At 38.4% G+C, this 14,284-nt stretch overlaps 1 protein-coding gene across 4 annotated transcripts in view; it reads left to right on the top strand.

Annotated features, from left to right (window-relative positions):
- Positions 1-14,284, top strand: part of G2E3 (G2/M-phase specific E3 ubiquitin protein ligase) — a 123,723-nt gene that overhangs the window by 3,684 nt on the left and 105,755 nt on the right. The window lies entirely within an intron of this gene.

Genomic DNA, 14,284 nt, shown 5'->3' with positions numbered 1-14,284 from the left:
CTTTAGCTTTGCTTTTGGGGCACATCTAGTGGTGGTGAACTCCCTCAGCTCTTATTTTTCTGGGAATGTCTTAATCTCTCCCTCATTTTTTAAAGGAAGCTTGCTGGATATAGAATTCTTGGTTGGCAGCTGTTTTCTTTCAGCACTTTAAGTATTTCAACCAACTGCTTTCTGGTCTCCATAGTTTCTGATGAGAAATCAGCACTCAATCTAATGCGCCCCCCTCGAACATAACATGTTGCTTTTCTCTTGCAGCTTTCAGGACTTTCTCCTTGTCCTTTGCATTCAACAGTGTGACCAATATATGATGGGTTGTATTTTTCCTCATGTTTATCTTGTTTGTCTTGAACTCTTGTTGCACACTGTTCTAGTTTGCTAGCTGCCAGAATGCAGTATACCAGAAACTCAGTGGCTTTTATAAAGAGGAATTTAGTAAGTTTCAAGTTAACAGTTTTATAGGCTGTGGAAATGTCCCAGTTAAACCAAGTCTATAGAAATGTCCAATCTAAATCATTCAGGGAAAGATACCATGATTCAAGAAGGCCAATGAAGTTCAGGGTTTCTCAAGTGGAAAGGCACATGGCAAACACTGTCAGGGTTTCTTTCTCAGCTGGAAGGGCACATAGCAAACATAGTGTCATCTGCTATCTTCCTCTCCAGCTCCCTGGGAGGTGTTTGCCTTCTTCATCTCTAAAAGTTGTTGTTTGGTAGACTCTGTGCTTTGTGCTGCTGTGGCATTCTCTGCTGTCTCAGAATCTCCTCCTTTCTCCAAAATGTTTCCTCTTTTATAGGATTCCAGTAATCAATACCCAACTGACACTGAAATGGGTGGAGACATCACCATCTAATCCAGTTTAACAACCATTCTTGATTGTTCATCTCCAAGGAGATGATCTAATTAAAGTTTTAAACATACAGTACTGAATAGGAATTAGAAGAAATGGCTGCCTTCACAAAATAGGATCAGGATTAAAACATGGCTTTTCTAAGATACATGCATCCTTTCAGACTGACACACAGTCTGCACATTTTAATATTTTAAGATGTTAACTGTGAGATTTATTCCTTGAGATGTCTGTTTCTTGAGTTTGTAACTCAATCTAGAGATTTTCTTATTCTTTACCTCTCCCAAGGCAAATATAGAATGCAGGGTTCCCCCTGTCTTTTCTAGGCCTGTATTTTGCCCTAGACTTGTGTTTATTAGTTGTTTGGGAGTTCCTGTGTTTACAGGTGTTTGAATGTCCCTTTCTTTCCCTGTCCTGGGTGTTTAAAGCAGGTAAGCCTTTGCCCCCAACTGTCCACCGCTGTAGTTTCTTACACTCTTTTCCTAGTTCCAAGATACTTTTTCCTGGAGGGCAGATTCTCAGTGGATGAACATGCCTGAGAGTAGTTTCCCAAGTCAGTCTTTCCCAGCTGAAACAAGGTCAGGATCCATAAAGGGGACACAGACGGGCACCAAACTGCCACGGGGAGGGGATGAGGAAGGGCACCAGGAGCTTCATCTATGGTGCTCTACAGCTGCACTTTCCTGACCTGCCCAACAAATGCAACCCTGAGGAAGCATAGCATTTTAAAGTCTCATCAGCTATCTTCTGCTGGGGCAGGTGAAAACAGTGGCCATCCTCTGAACCTGTCCCCAGCAATCTGAAGTCATTGTCAAAAACTGATCTGTGATTGGCTGTGTCTTGGAAAAGAATGTTTTTATGTCTCTTTTTGGCATCAGCAAGCTAGCCAGGGCTTAACCCCACAGCAGCTGTGTTGAGAGTGAAGGATAGGCATCATTACGCTTCCTCACAGAGAAAGCAATTTACTAGTCTACCATAACTTAACAGACTGTTCCCCTGCTCTTCTCTGGATGCTGTACAGCGTTCTCCTGGACTCAAGAATTTTAAGTAGTTGTTTTAGATGATTCCTGCCTGTTTAATAATTGTTCTGTTAGAAGAACTGAATCTCACAATCCTGCTCCTCCGAGATTGTAACTTTTTAAACATCTTTATTACATACTTTATATACAATAAGGTTCACTCATTATAGGAATACAGTTATGTGGTGGTTAATTTCGTGTGTCACCTTGCTTAGGTTATGGTGTCCAATTGTTTGGTTAAGCAAGCACTGGCCTGATTGTTACACTAAGGTTATTTGATGGATTTGCATCTATATTCAGTTGTTTGCATCTATGGCTGATTGTATCTACAATGAATAAAAGAGATGGTACTCAGCAATATGGGGAGTCTCCTGATCCAGTCAGTTGGAGTTGTTTAAAGCCAGAACTCAGGATTCAAGAAGTCAGAAAGAAGATTTTCTGCCTCAATTTTTGTCAGCCAGCTTTCTCTAAAGAATTTGGACACAATTTCAACATCACCTTTATCGGAGTTTCCAGTTTGCAGCATTCCCTGTGAAGTTTATACTTGCCGAACTTCGGAATTACCTTTATAGGAGTTTCCAGTTTGTAACCTGCCGTACGTAATTCAGACTTAACATTCTTCATGATTCCATGAGCCAGTTTCTTGTAATAAATTCCTGTTGTTTATGCCAACCAGTATGTGGTATAAACATACTGTATTGACACTGGCTAGGTTGCTGGTATTAGATTGTATGGCTTTATCAGTGACATTTGTGATATCCCAGTTTATCTATTGATGGACATTTAGGTTGTTTACATATTTTGGCTGTTTGAAATAAAGCTGCTATGGATATTTATATACAGTAGGCATGCGTTCATTTTTCTTGTCTGCATCATATGGTTTTGAAAAATTCAGGTAAAATTCACATAGCATGAAATTAACCATTTTAAAGCATTCAGTTCAGTGACACTGATTCATTCAAATGATGTGCAACCGTCACCACTCTCTGGTTGCAAAACATTTTCATAACCCCAAAAGGAAATCCCATAGCAATTAAGCAGTCTCTCCCTCTTCCTCCATATCCCCAACCCTGGAAACCACAAATCTGCTTTTTGCAATTATCGAATTACTTATTCGTGTAAATGAAATTTTAGAATATGTGGCCTATTGTGTCTGGCTTCTTTCACATGGCTAACAGTATCATCACCTAATTGTGTATTCATCATCATGATCATGTTTAGAACATTTGATTCACTCCAGAAAAAGAAAAAACCCATACATCCCATACCTCTTACCCCTCCTCTCATTAACTACTAGTATTGTAATCTACCCAGTTTTTTAAGCCTTTATCCCCATTATTATTTATTTATTTTTTTTGTCCTTATTGTTTTACTCATCTGACTATACCCTGAATAAAGGGAGCATCAGACATCAGACAAGGGTTCCATAATCACATGGTCACATTGTAAAAGCTGTAAAGTTATACAAGTTGTCTTCAAGAATCAAAGCTACAGAAGTACAGGTAAACAGTTTCAGGTACTTCCCTTTAGCCTCTCCAATACATCATAAACTAGAAAGGGATATGTATATAATGCATATATTATACATATTATAGTATTAATAATAATGCATATATTATATACATTATAATATGTATAATAACCTCCGCGATAACCTCTTGACTGTTTGAAATCTCTCAGCAACTGAAACTTAATTTTGTCTCATTCCTCCCTTCCCCCTTTTGGTCAAGAAGGTTTTCTTAATTCCATGATGCTGGCTCCTGGCTCATCCCTGGGAGTCAAGTCGCATGTTGCCAGGGAGATTTACAGCCCTGCGAATCATGTCCCACATAGCAGGGGAGGGCAGTGAGTTTATACCTATCTTGTTGGCTTAAAGAGAAGCCACATCCGAGCAACAAAAGAGGTTCTCTGGGGGTAACTCTTAAGGTTAGTTTTAAGTAGGCTTAGCTTCTCCTTTGCAAAAATAAGTTTCATAGGGGCAAGCTCCAAGATCAAGGACTCAGCCTATTGAATTTGTTGTGCCCACCGCTTCTGAGAATATCAGAAATTCACCAAATGGGGAAGTTTAATGTTTCTTCTTTTCTCCCCAGTCCCTCAAAGGGACTTTTCAAATACTTTTTTATCTCTGCCCAGATTACTCTGGAATATAATGGTGCATCATACCAATCTGTGCAAACCAACAAGATCTCACTCCCTGTTCAAGAGTCTGTGTAATTATGGTGTTCGAATAAACTGACCATACTAGTTAAATTAAATAATGCACTACCAAAAATATAAATTTTGCACCAAATTAACATCTCTTCCTTTGGTCTCACAGAGAAGTTGAAGCTTTAAAATGTAGACCATATCATCCTTTACCCTGTATTCCGATTTACCTTAGTCTTGTCTGGATCAGCTTCATTCATATCTGATCACTTTTCAGCTTTTTTAACAGTTGCTGTATGGGGTAATGCTCTCTTTCATAACTTCAGAGCTCTACCTCTGATATTCAGGTGTTACACAAATAACCGAAGTTATGTATAGAATGACCACGCCATACACAAAGAGCTCAGCATCTCAGAATTTAGAAAAAACAGTGACAACTCTGAAACAGATGTGACTGCTGTAAGAGCTTGCAATCTAGAGACCTTTACGATAGGCCCCAACCTGATAACCTATGCTTTTGACTTCAGTTCTCTGAGTTTGTATATTATAATTAGTCCATATGAGTGAGGCATGATATGTCTTTTTGTTTCTGACATTTCTTTCAACATAACACTCCTCAGATATATTCACTTAGTTGCATGCCTCACAAATTCATTCCTTTTTGCAGCTGGTCAGAAGTCTGTTGTATGTATACACTGCAGTTCCCCCTTTCATTCCTCGGTTGATGTCCTCTTAGGCCACCTCCATCCATTGCAAATTGTGAACACTACTGCCATAAACACAAGTGTGTAAGTGTCCTCACTCTCAGTTCCTCCAAGTATATACTTAGTGTGATGGTTAGGTTCTGGTGTCAATTTGGCCAGGTTGTCTGGTCAGGCAAGCACTGGCCTAACCATTGCTGCAAGGATATTTTGTGATTGGTTGATAAACCAGAAGGCTGGTTTATTAAATCATCAGTCATTTGATTGTAGCTGTGGTTGATTCCATCTACCATCAACTGAGAGCACGTCTCCTGCAAACACAAGAATCCCTCAGTTGGATTTGATTTGATCAGTTGAAGACTTTTAAGGAAAAAGAGAGACTTTTTCACTGCTTCTTCAGCCAGCGAACCACTCCTGTGGAGTTCTTCATGACCCTTAATCAGAGTTGTCAGTTTCACACCTTGCCCTATGGATTTTGGAGTCTTACATTCCCATGGTTTTGTAAGACAACTTAATAAATCCCATATTTACAGATATCTCCTATTGGTTCTGTTTCTCTGGAGAATCCTGAATAATACACCTAGCAATGGAATTGCCAGATTATATGGCACCCACACCTGTAGCCTCCTGTGGAACCATCACACTGCCTTCTGGAGAGGCTGCACCACTCTGTTTCCCAAGTGACTCGGTACATCTCTTTCTCCACATTTTCTCCAGCACTTGTGCATCTCTGTTCATTTTTATTCATGCATCATACAATCCAACCTAAGTAAAAAAAAAATCAGTGGTTCCTGGCATAATCATGTAGCCATGCCTTTGCACTGCTACCTGTATGAGGACATTTCCTTTTCTGCTGCAAACATTCCGTACCACTCTGCCATATCCCCCGCTTATTGGCATTTAATTTTGGTATATTGCCTTTGTTACATTTAATGGAAGAATATTACAGTGTTACTGTAACTTTACTGTAACTATAAATCCTAGCTTGTATTAATTGTATTTTCCCCTGTATACTGTCACATATCCGACACCTTCCAATGTTGACATTCATATGTTCTCCCTCATGCAAAAACAGTTTTGTAGTTGTACATTTAATCATCATCATTGTCCACTCTAGGCATTCCTAAGTTATACCATCTCAGTCTTAATCCTCTATCTTTCCTTCTGGTGTCATACATACCCCCAGCCCTTCTCTCTCAACTATACTCACATTCAGCTTAATTTTTATTATGCTACCATTAGAAAATATTGTGCTATCCATTTCATTTACAATCTTGTAAAGATTGTTGCACATCTTGTACTCCTTCAGCACCAAATGCCCCAAATCTACCCTCTTTCTAACTCCTGATAACCTGTGTTCTTTTACTCTCAAAGTTCACTCACTAATGTTAGTTCATTTCAGTAAGACCATACAGTATTTGTCCTCAAGATTCACCCACATTGTTAAATCCTTCATGACTTTATTCTCTCTTACAGCTGTGTAATATTCCATCGTATGTATGTATATACTGCAGCTTGTTTAGCCACTTGTCCATTGATGGGCATTTGGGCTGTTTTCATCTCTTGGCAGACATGAATAATGCTGCTATAAACATCAGTGTGCGAAAGTCCATTTGTGGTTTGCCTTCTGTATGTATACCTAGTAATGGGATTACTGGATCATATGGTAATTCTGTGCTTACCTTCCTTAGGAGTCATCAAAGTGCCTTCCAGAGCAGTTGCACCATTCTGTTTTCCCACCAACAGGGAATAAGTTTGCCTCTTTCTCCATGTCTTCTCCAGCACTTGTTTTCTATTTTTTTGTTGTTGTTGTTTTGTTTTTGATAAAGGCCATTGTAGTGGGTGTGAGATATCTCATTGTAGTTTCGCTTTGCATTTCCCTAATAGCCAGTGAAGTTTAGCATCTTTTCATATATCTTTTAGCCATTTGTATTTCGTCTTCTGAAAAATTTCTGTTCATGTACTTTGCCTATTTTTAAATTGGGTTGTCTGTCTTTTTCTTGAGTTGTAGAATCTCTTTATATGTTCTGTATATTAAACCCTTATCTGATTCGTAGTTTCCAAATATTGTGTCCAAGTTCCTTGATGCACGAAAGTGTTTAATTTTGAGGAGAGTCCATTTATCTGTTTCTTTTTCCTTTGCTTTGTGCTTTGGGTGTAAGGTCTAGTAAACTGCCTCCTATTGCACAATTTATAAGATCTTTTCCTACTTTTTCTTCTAAAAGTTTTATGGTCTTAGCTCCAATATTTGGGTCTGTGATCAATTTTGAGTTGATTTTTGTACAGGGTGTGAGATTTGGGTTCTCTTTCATTCTTTTGCATATGGATAGACAGTTCTCCAAACAGCATTTATTCATTTTTCTTTCTCAAGTTTATTTTTAGCTATTCGGGGTACCCTGCCCTTCCAAATAAATTTGGTTATTGGTTTTTCTATTAAATAAGTTGTTGGGATTTTAATTGGTTTTGCATTAAATCTACAAATCAATTTGGGTAGAATTGACATTTTAACTATATTTAGTCTTCCAGTCCATGAACACAGTATGCCCTTCCATTTATTTAGGTCTAACAACTTCTTCTCGTTTTCTGTGTATAGGTGTTCTGTGTCCTTAATTAAATTTATTCTTAAATATCTAATTCTTTTGGTTGCTGTTATAAATGGAATTTTTTTTGTTGATTTCCTCCTCAGATTGCTCATTACTAGTGTATAGAAACACTACTGATTTGGGATGTTGATCTACCATCTTGCCACTTTATTCTACTCATTTATTAGCTCTAATAGCTTTGGGATTGTAGATTTTTTGAATTTTTGATGTTTAGTATCATGTCATCTGCAAACAGAGTTTTACTTTTTCCTTTTGAATTTGGATGCCTTTTGTTTCTTTTTCTTGTCTAATTGCTCTGGCTAGAACTTCTAACACACTGTCCAATTAACTGGTGACATTGGGCATCCTTGTCTCATTCCTGATCTTAGAGGGAATGCTTTTAGTCTTTCGCTATTGAGCATGATTTAGCTATTGGTTTTTCATGTATTCTCTTTATCATATTGAGGGAGTTCCCTTCTGTTCGTATCCTTTGGGATGTTTTCATCAAGAAAGGATTTTGAATTTTGTTGAATGCCTTTTCTGCATTGATTGATTTTTCCGCTTTGATTTATTGAAATGGTGTATTGCATTAATTGATTTTCTTGTGTTGAACCAGCCTTGCATACCTAGAATAAATCCCCCTTGGTCATGGTGTATAATTCTTTTAATGTGCTGCTGGATTCAATTTGAAAATATTTTGTTGAGGATTCTTGTATCTATATTCATTAAAGAGATTGGTCTGTAATTTTCTTGTAGTATCTTTGTCTTTGGTATTAGGGTGATGTTGGCTTCATAGAATGAGTTAGGTAGCTTTCCCTCCTCTTCAATTTTTTGAAGAGTTTTAGCAGAATTGGTATTCTTACTTTCTTGAATACTTCATAGAATTCACATGTGAAGCCATCTGATTCCAGATGTTTCTATTTTGGGAGTTCTTAATGACTGATTCAGTTTCTTTACTTGTGATTGGTTTGTTGAAGTTGTCTATTTCTTCTCTAGTCAGTGTTGGTTGTTCATGCTTTTCTAGGAAGTTGTCCGTTTCATCTGTGTTGTCTAGTTTGTTAGCATATAGTTGTTCTTGGTATCCTTTCAGTGTAACTCCTTTATTTTTGTAGTGTCAGTGGTTTTGTTGCATCTCCCATTTCTGTTTTTATTTGCAAACTCTCTCTCTCTTTTTTTTTTTGCATAGGCAGGCACCAGGAATTGAACCCAGGTCTCCTGCACGGCAGGCAAGAATTCTGCCACTGAGCCACCATTGCATCCCCTTCATCTTTTTTTAATATAGTCATTTAGGGCAATAAATTTCCCCCTCAGCACCACCTTTGCTGCATCTCATAAGTTTTGATATGCTGTGTTTTCATTTTCATTTGCCTCAATATTTACTGATTTCTCTTGTAATTTCTTCCTTGACCCACTGGTTGTTTAAGAGTGTGTGGTTTAGCCTCCATATATTTGTGAATTTTCTGGCCCTCTTCCTATTATTGATTTCCCACTTCATTTCATTATGATCCGAGAAAGAGTTTTGTAAAATTTCAGTCTTCTTAAATTTATTGATACTTGTGTTGTGACCCAGCATATCCTTGAGATCCTTGAGAATGCTCTGTGAGCACTTGAGAAAAGTGTGTGTCCTGCTATTGTGGGGTGTAATGTTCTGTAAGTGTTTGTTAAGTCTAGGTCATTTATCATATTATTCATAATCTCCGTTCTTTATTGATCCTCTGTTTAAGTGTACTCTCCATTGATGAGAGCAGTGAATTGAAGTCTCCAATTATTGTAGTAGTGTCTACTTCTGCCTTTGGTATTACCAGTGTTTGCCTCATGTATTCTGAGACACTCTCGCTTGGTGCATAAAGATTTTTGATTGTTATGTCTTCTTTATGAATTGTTCCTTTTGTTAGTACATAGTGTCCTTCTTTGTCTCTTTAAATGGTTTTACATTTGAAGTCTAATTTGTCAGATATCAGTATAGCTATCCCTGCTGTTTTCTGGCTGTTTGCATGAAATGTCTTTTTCCAGCCTTTCACTTTTGATCTGTTTTTGTCCTTGGGTCTAAAGTGAATCTATTGTAGACAGCATATAGATGGGTCCTGTTTTTTAATCCATTCTACCAGTATATGTCTCTTGATTGGAGAGTTTAATCCATTAACATCTGTTGTTATTACTGTTAAGGTAGTACATTCTTCTACCATCTTGTCTTTTGGATTTTATGTCATATCTTTTCTTTTTCTCTTTTTTACATTTACTGATAGTTTTCATTTCTACAGTCTTCTTCAGACCTCTCTTTCCTGTCTTTTCCTATCTGCCTGTAGTGCTCCTGTTGGTATTTATTGTAGAGTTAGTTTCTTGTTCACAGACTCTCCCAGTGACTGTTTGTCTGAAAATATTTTAAACTCCCCCTCATTTTTTTTTTTTTTTTTTTACACGGGCAGGCACTGAGAATTGAACCCAGGTCTCTGGCTTGGCAGGTGAGAACTCTGCCTACTGAACCACCGTGGCCCACCATCCCCCTCCCTCCCCCTCATTTTTGAAGGACTGTTTTATTGGTATAGAATTCTTGGGTGACAGTTTCTGTCTTTCAGAATCTTTAATATATTGTATCCTTGCCTTCTCACCTCCATGGGTTCTGCTGAGAAATCCACACAGAATTCTCTCCTTGTCTTTGATATTTAAGAATCTGATTAGTAAGTGCCTTCTAGTAGGTCTATTCAGATATATTCTGTTTGGAATTCGCTGTGCTTTTTGGATCTGTAATCGTATGTCTTTCTTCAGAGATGGGAAATTTTCAATAATTATTTCCTCCGTTATTCCTTTTGCCCCTTTTCCTTTTTCTTCTCTTTCTGGGCACCATAATAAATGTATTTGTATGCTTCATGTTGACATTTGGTTCCCTGAGACTCTGCTCATGTTTTTCCATTCTTTTCCTTATCTGTTCTTTGTGGGTAAGATTTCAAATATCCTGTTCTTAAGTTCACTAGTCCTTTCTTCTGCCTCTTCAGATCTGCTGTCATAGGTCTCCATTGTTTTTTCATCTCTTTTGTGCCTTTCATTCTCATAAGTCCTGCCATGTGTTTTTCCAAAGAACACTTTTGTGTTCTTCCCTTTATTTGTCCAGTGTCTTCTTTATATTCTTCCTCTCTTTGCCGTATCCTTCCTCAACTTGTTGATTTGATTTTTGTATGTGATTTTGTATGTCTGTTCGACCACCCTTAATTAGTTGTTTTACCTCCTTTATCCCATTTGAAGTGTTGGTTTGTTTCTTTGCTTGGGCCATACTTCCTTAATTACCTTGCCTGTTCTGGAGGTTGTTTTTACTGTTTTACCTAGGGTTTTCTTGTTGGTTGACTTTGTTCTATCTGTTCTTTGGCATTTTGTTCAATTTATCCTAGACATCTAGCATAGTTTCTACTTAGTGATCAGAATTTTTCAGCTCTTGTTTTTCTGCCTCTTGCCCTGCCTGTATGGAACCTTTTTTTGATGAGGTTCTCCACAGATATGGTCAACCTCTGTCAGATTTTCCCAGACCAGACAGGCTCACCTCTCAGGAGGAGGGTGAAACCAGTAACAGATTTTGCTGAGGCTGTGACCCAACAGGTTGTCAGACTTCCCTATGAAGCCTCTAGACTTTGTGTTTTTCCTATCCTTCCTAGCCTGTGGTGCTTGTCAGCCTGCAGCTTCCCACCACTGTAAAATGATGTACAATGCCTTTAATTCTCACCATCTGCTCCCTGCTAGTGATATGATTGAGTCAGAGGCTGAGGTAGAAGGTAGACTTAGGTTGCTTCTGTTTTCCAGCCCCAGGGTTTGAATTCCTTGAAGGAGGGCAGCCACATGAGCTAGCCCCCTCCCCCCCTTTACTTAGGAATAATAATATACCCTTTCTTATTAGATATATAATAATATACCTAATAATAATAATAATAATAATACCCATTAGGGAATTATTCCCATTCACCTGACTACTTTGTCTCTCAGACATGCCTTAATTCCAGCCTTGCCTGGGGCGGTGCTGAAGCCTGAGATTGCTCACAGTTCTAAATAATGAGCTGTTAAAAAGGAAAAAAAAAAAAAGGAAAAAGCCTTTTCAGAGCTGGACTGCAGCTGACCAGGTTTGTCAGTGAAGAGTTGGAGCTGGTATACAGCTCTGTGTGCCCCCTTTCCTTGTGCTGTCTATCCAAAAAAGCTTCTGGTTTTTGTTTTGTTTTTCCATCAGCCCTACCCTGTCTTTGATGGTCAGGTTCATATGTCACGTTGGCCATGTGGTGGCGCCCAGTTGTCTGGTCTGGCAAGTGTTGGCCTGTCTGTTGCTGTGAGAACATTTTGTGGACTTAAATCATGACCACGTTGGCTGCCTCCACAACTGATTGCATTTGCAATCAGCCAGTGAGCATCTTCTTCAGTGAATGATGCTTAATTTAATAATCAGGAGGCTTTTAAGGAAGATTCAGAAGAAACAATTGCTCTTTGTGCTTCAGCCAGCCAGCCTCTCTTGAGAGTTTGTTGAGGACCTTCATTGGAGCTGCCAGCTTGTGGCCTGCTCTACAGGTCTTGGACTTTCACATCCCCACAGTTGCTTGAGAGTTTTTTAAATTTTATATTTACAGATGTCTCCTGCTGATTCTGTTTCTCTAGAAAACCCTAGCTAATACACTATCTCTGCCGCGGTGAAAACTCCAAGTTCCTTAGTATTTATTCCAGGTTTATCTGCATTTGGAACTTGTTTTCAGGTTAATTAATTTATGAATTAATTCTGCAGTTGGAACTTCGTTGAGCTACCTTCCTCGCCTCTAGTAATGTCTGTTTCTTTTTCCCTCAGGTACCGGCCTGCTGTGCCTGTGGGGAGGGGTGCCAGCTTCTGTGGCTGGGAGAGTGTTCTAGTCTGCAAGCTGCCTGAATGTGACATACCAGAAGAAGAATGGCTTTTAGAAAGGGGAATTTAAGTTGCAAATTTACAGTTCTAAGGTTATGAAAATGTCCAAATTAAGGCACCAGTAAGAAGTTACCTTCATTCAAAAAAGGCCAGTGAAGTTCATTGTTTCTCTCTCAGCTGGAAGGGCACATGACAATGTCTGCTGGCTTTCTGTACAGGCTTATTGTTTTATGATGCTCTGCTGGGGGTGTTTTGCGTCTTCATCTCCAAAGTTCTCTGACTGTGTTGGCTCTGTTGGTTCTGGTGGCTCTCAAGCTTTTTCCAAAATGGTTTCTTCTTAAGGGACTCAAGTAAGCAACCCCACCTTGAATGTGTGGAGACACATTTCCATGGAAATCATATAATCAGAAGTTACCACCCACAGTTGGGTGGGTCACATATCCATGGAAACAATCAGAAAGATCCTACCTAGCAATATTAAATGAGCATTAAAGGACATAGCTTTTCTGGGGTACGTAATAGCTTCAAACCACTATCGAGACTTAAAGTTCTGTGTAGGTTCTCAGCCATTCCACCCGTTCCAGAGAAGTCTCCCCAAACAGTTGTTCCATACACTTCCTGGCTATTTATTAGCTACCGTGGAGAATGAATTAAAATTCTCATTTTGAGTTAATTTTTGCATATACTTTTCATGTAGATATCCAATTGTCCCTGCACCATTTGTTGAAGACTGTTCTTTCCCTATTTAATGATCTTGGTAGCCATTCTAGTTTACTAACTGCCAGAATGTGATATACCAGAAACAGAATGGCTTTTAAAAGGGAGAATTTATTAAGTTGCTGATTTATAGTTCTAAGGCCATGAAAATGTCCCACGAGAGGTTGCTTTCACTCAACAAAGGCTGATGAAGTTCAGGGTTTCTTTCTTAACTGGAAAGGCACATGGCAAATATGGTGATATCTGCTAGCTTCCTCTCCAGGCCACTTGCTTCATGAAGCTCCCCCAGGGTTGTTCTCTTTCTTTATCTCCAAAGGTTGCTAGTTAGTAGACTGTCTCATGGCTCTCTTGTTCTAAAAAGGAACTTTCTTTAAATTGTTTCCGCTTTTAAAGGATTCCAGTAAACGAATCAAGACCCACTTGGAGTGGATGGAGTCATATCTCCCTCTATTCAAAAGTTAATACCCACAATTGAATGAGTCGCATCTCCATGGGAACAGTCAGAAAGCTCCCAGCCAGCAATACTGAATGAGGATTAAAGGACATGTCTTTTCTGGGGTCCCCCACAGATTCATACTGGCACAGTAAGTAGCCTTCCCCCAAATTAGGGTTTATTTAGGAACTCTCAATTCTTTTTCATTGGTTTTTATATCTATCCTTTTATGCCAGTCCCACTCTGTTTTGATGACTTTAGCTTTGTAAGTTTTTAAAATCGTCAGGCTGAGTCCTCCAGCTTTTTGTTTTTCAAGATTGTTTTGTCTTTTAGTATCCCTTCCAATTCCATATGAATTTTCTTATTAGCTCTTCTTTTTTGTGCACAAAAAGTTGTTAGGATTTCGATAAGTGTTGCATTGACTCTGTAGATTGCTTGGAAAATATTGCCATTTTAGCAATGTTAAGTCTTCCAACCCATGAACATGAGTGGTTTTCTATTATTTAGCTTGTCTTTAATTTCTTTCAACAATGGTTTGTAGTTTTCAGTGTACAAATCTTGTACCTGCTTAGTTAAATTTATCCCAAAGTATTTTATAATTTTGGGTGCTCTTGTAAGTGGAATTCCTTTTTTAATTTCTGTTTGGATTGTTCATTGCTGGTATACAGAAATATAGCTGATTTTTGTGTTGATATTATACTCTGCAGTTTTGCTTTATTTGTTTATCTAGCAGTATTTTGAGGATTCTTTGAGGTTTTCTATATAGAGAATTATGTCATCTGCAAATTGAGTTAATTTTACATCTTCCCTTACAATTTGGATGGCTTTTATTTCTTTTTCTTGCCTAATGATAGGGGTTGTTGTAGTTTGCTAGCTGCCAACGTGGGATATACCAGAAATGGAATGGCTTTTAAAAAGGGGAATTTACCATGTTGCAAGTTTGCAATTCTAAGGCTGTGAAAAATGTCCCAGTTAGAG

This window comes from Tamandua tetradactyla, chromosome 14 (genome assembly GCF_023851605.1).
Source record: "Tamandua tetradactyla isolate mTamTet1 chromosome 14, mTamTet1.pri, whole genome shotgun sequence".
NCBI classification, from domain to species: Eukaryota; Metazoa; Chordata; class Mammalia; order Pilosa; family Myrmecophagidae; genus Tamandua; species Tamandua tetradactyla.
The sequence above is the reverse complement of the archived record's forward strand: the minus strand, read 5'-3'. Positions and strand labels throughout refer to the sequence as shown.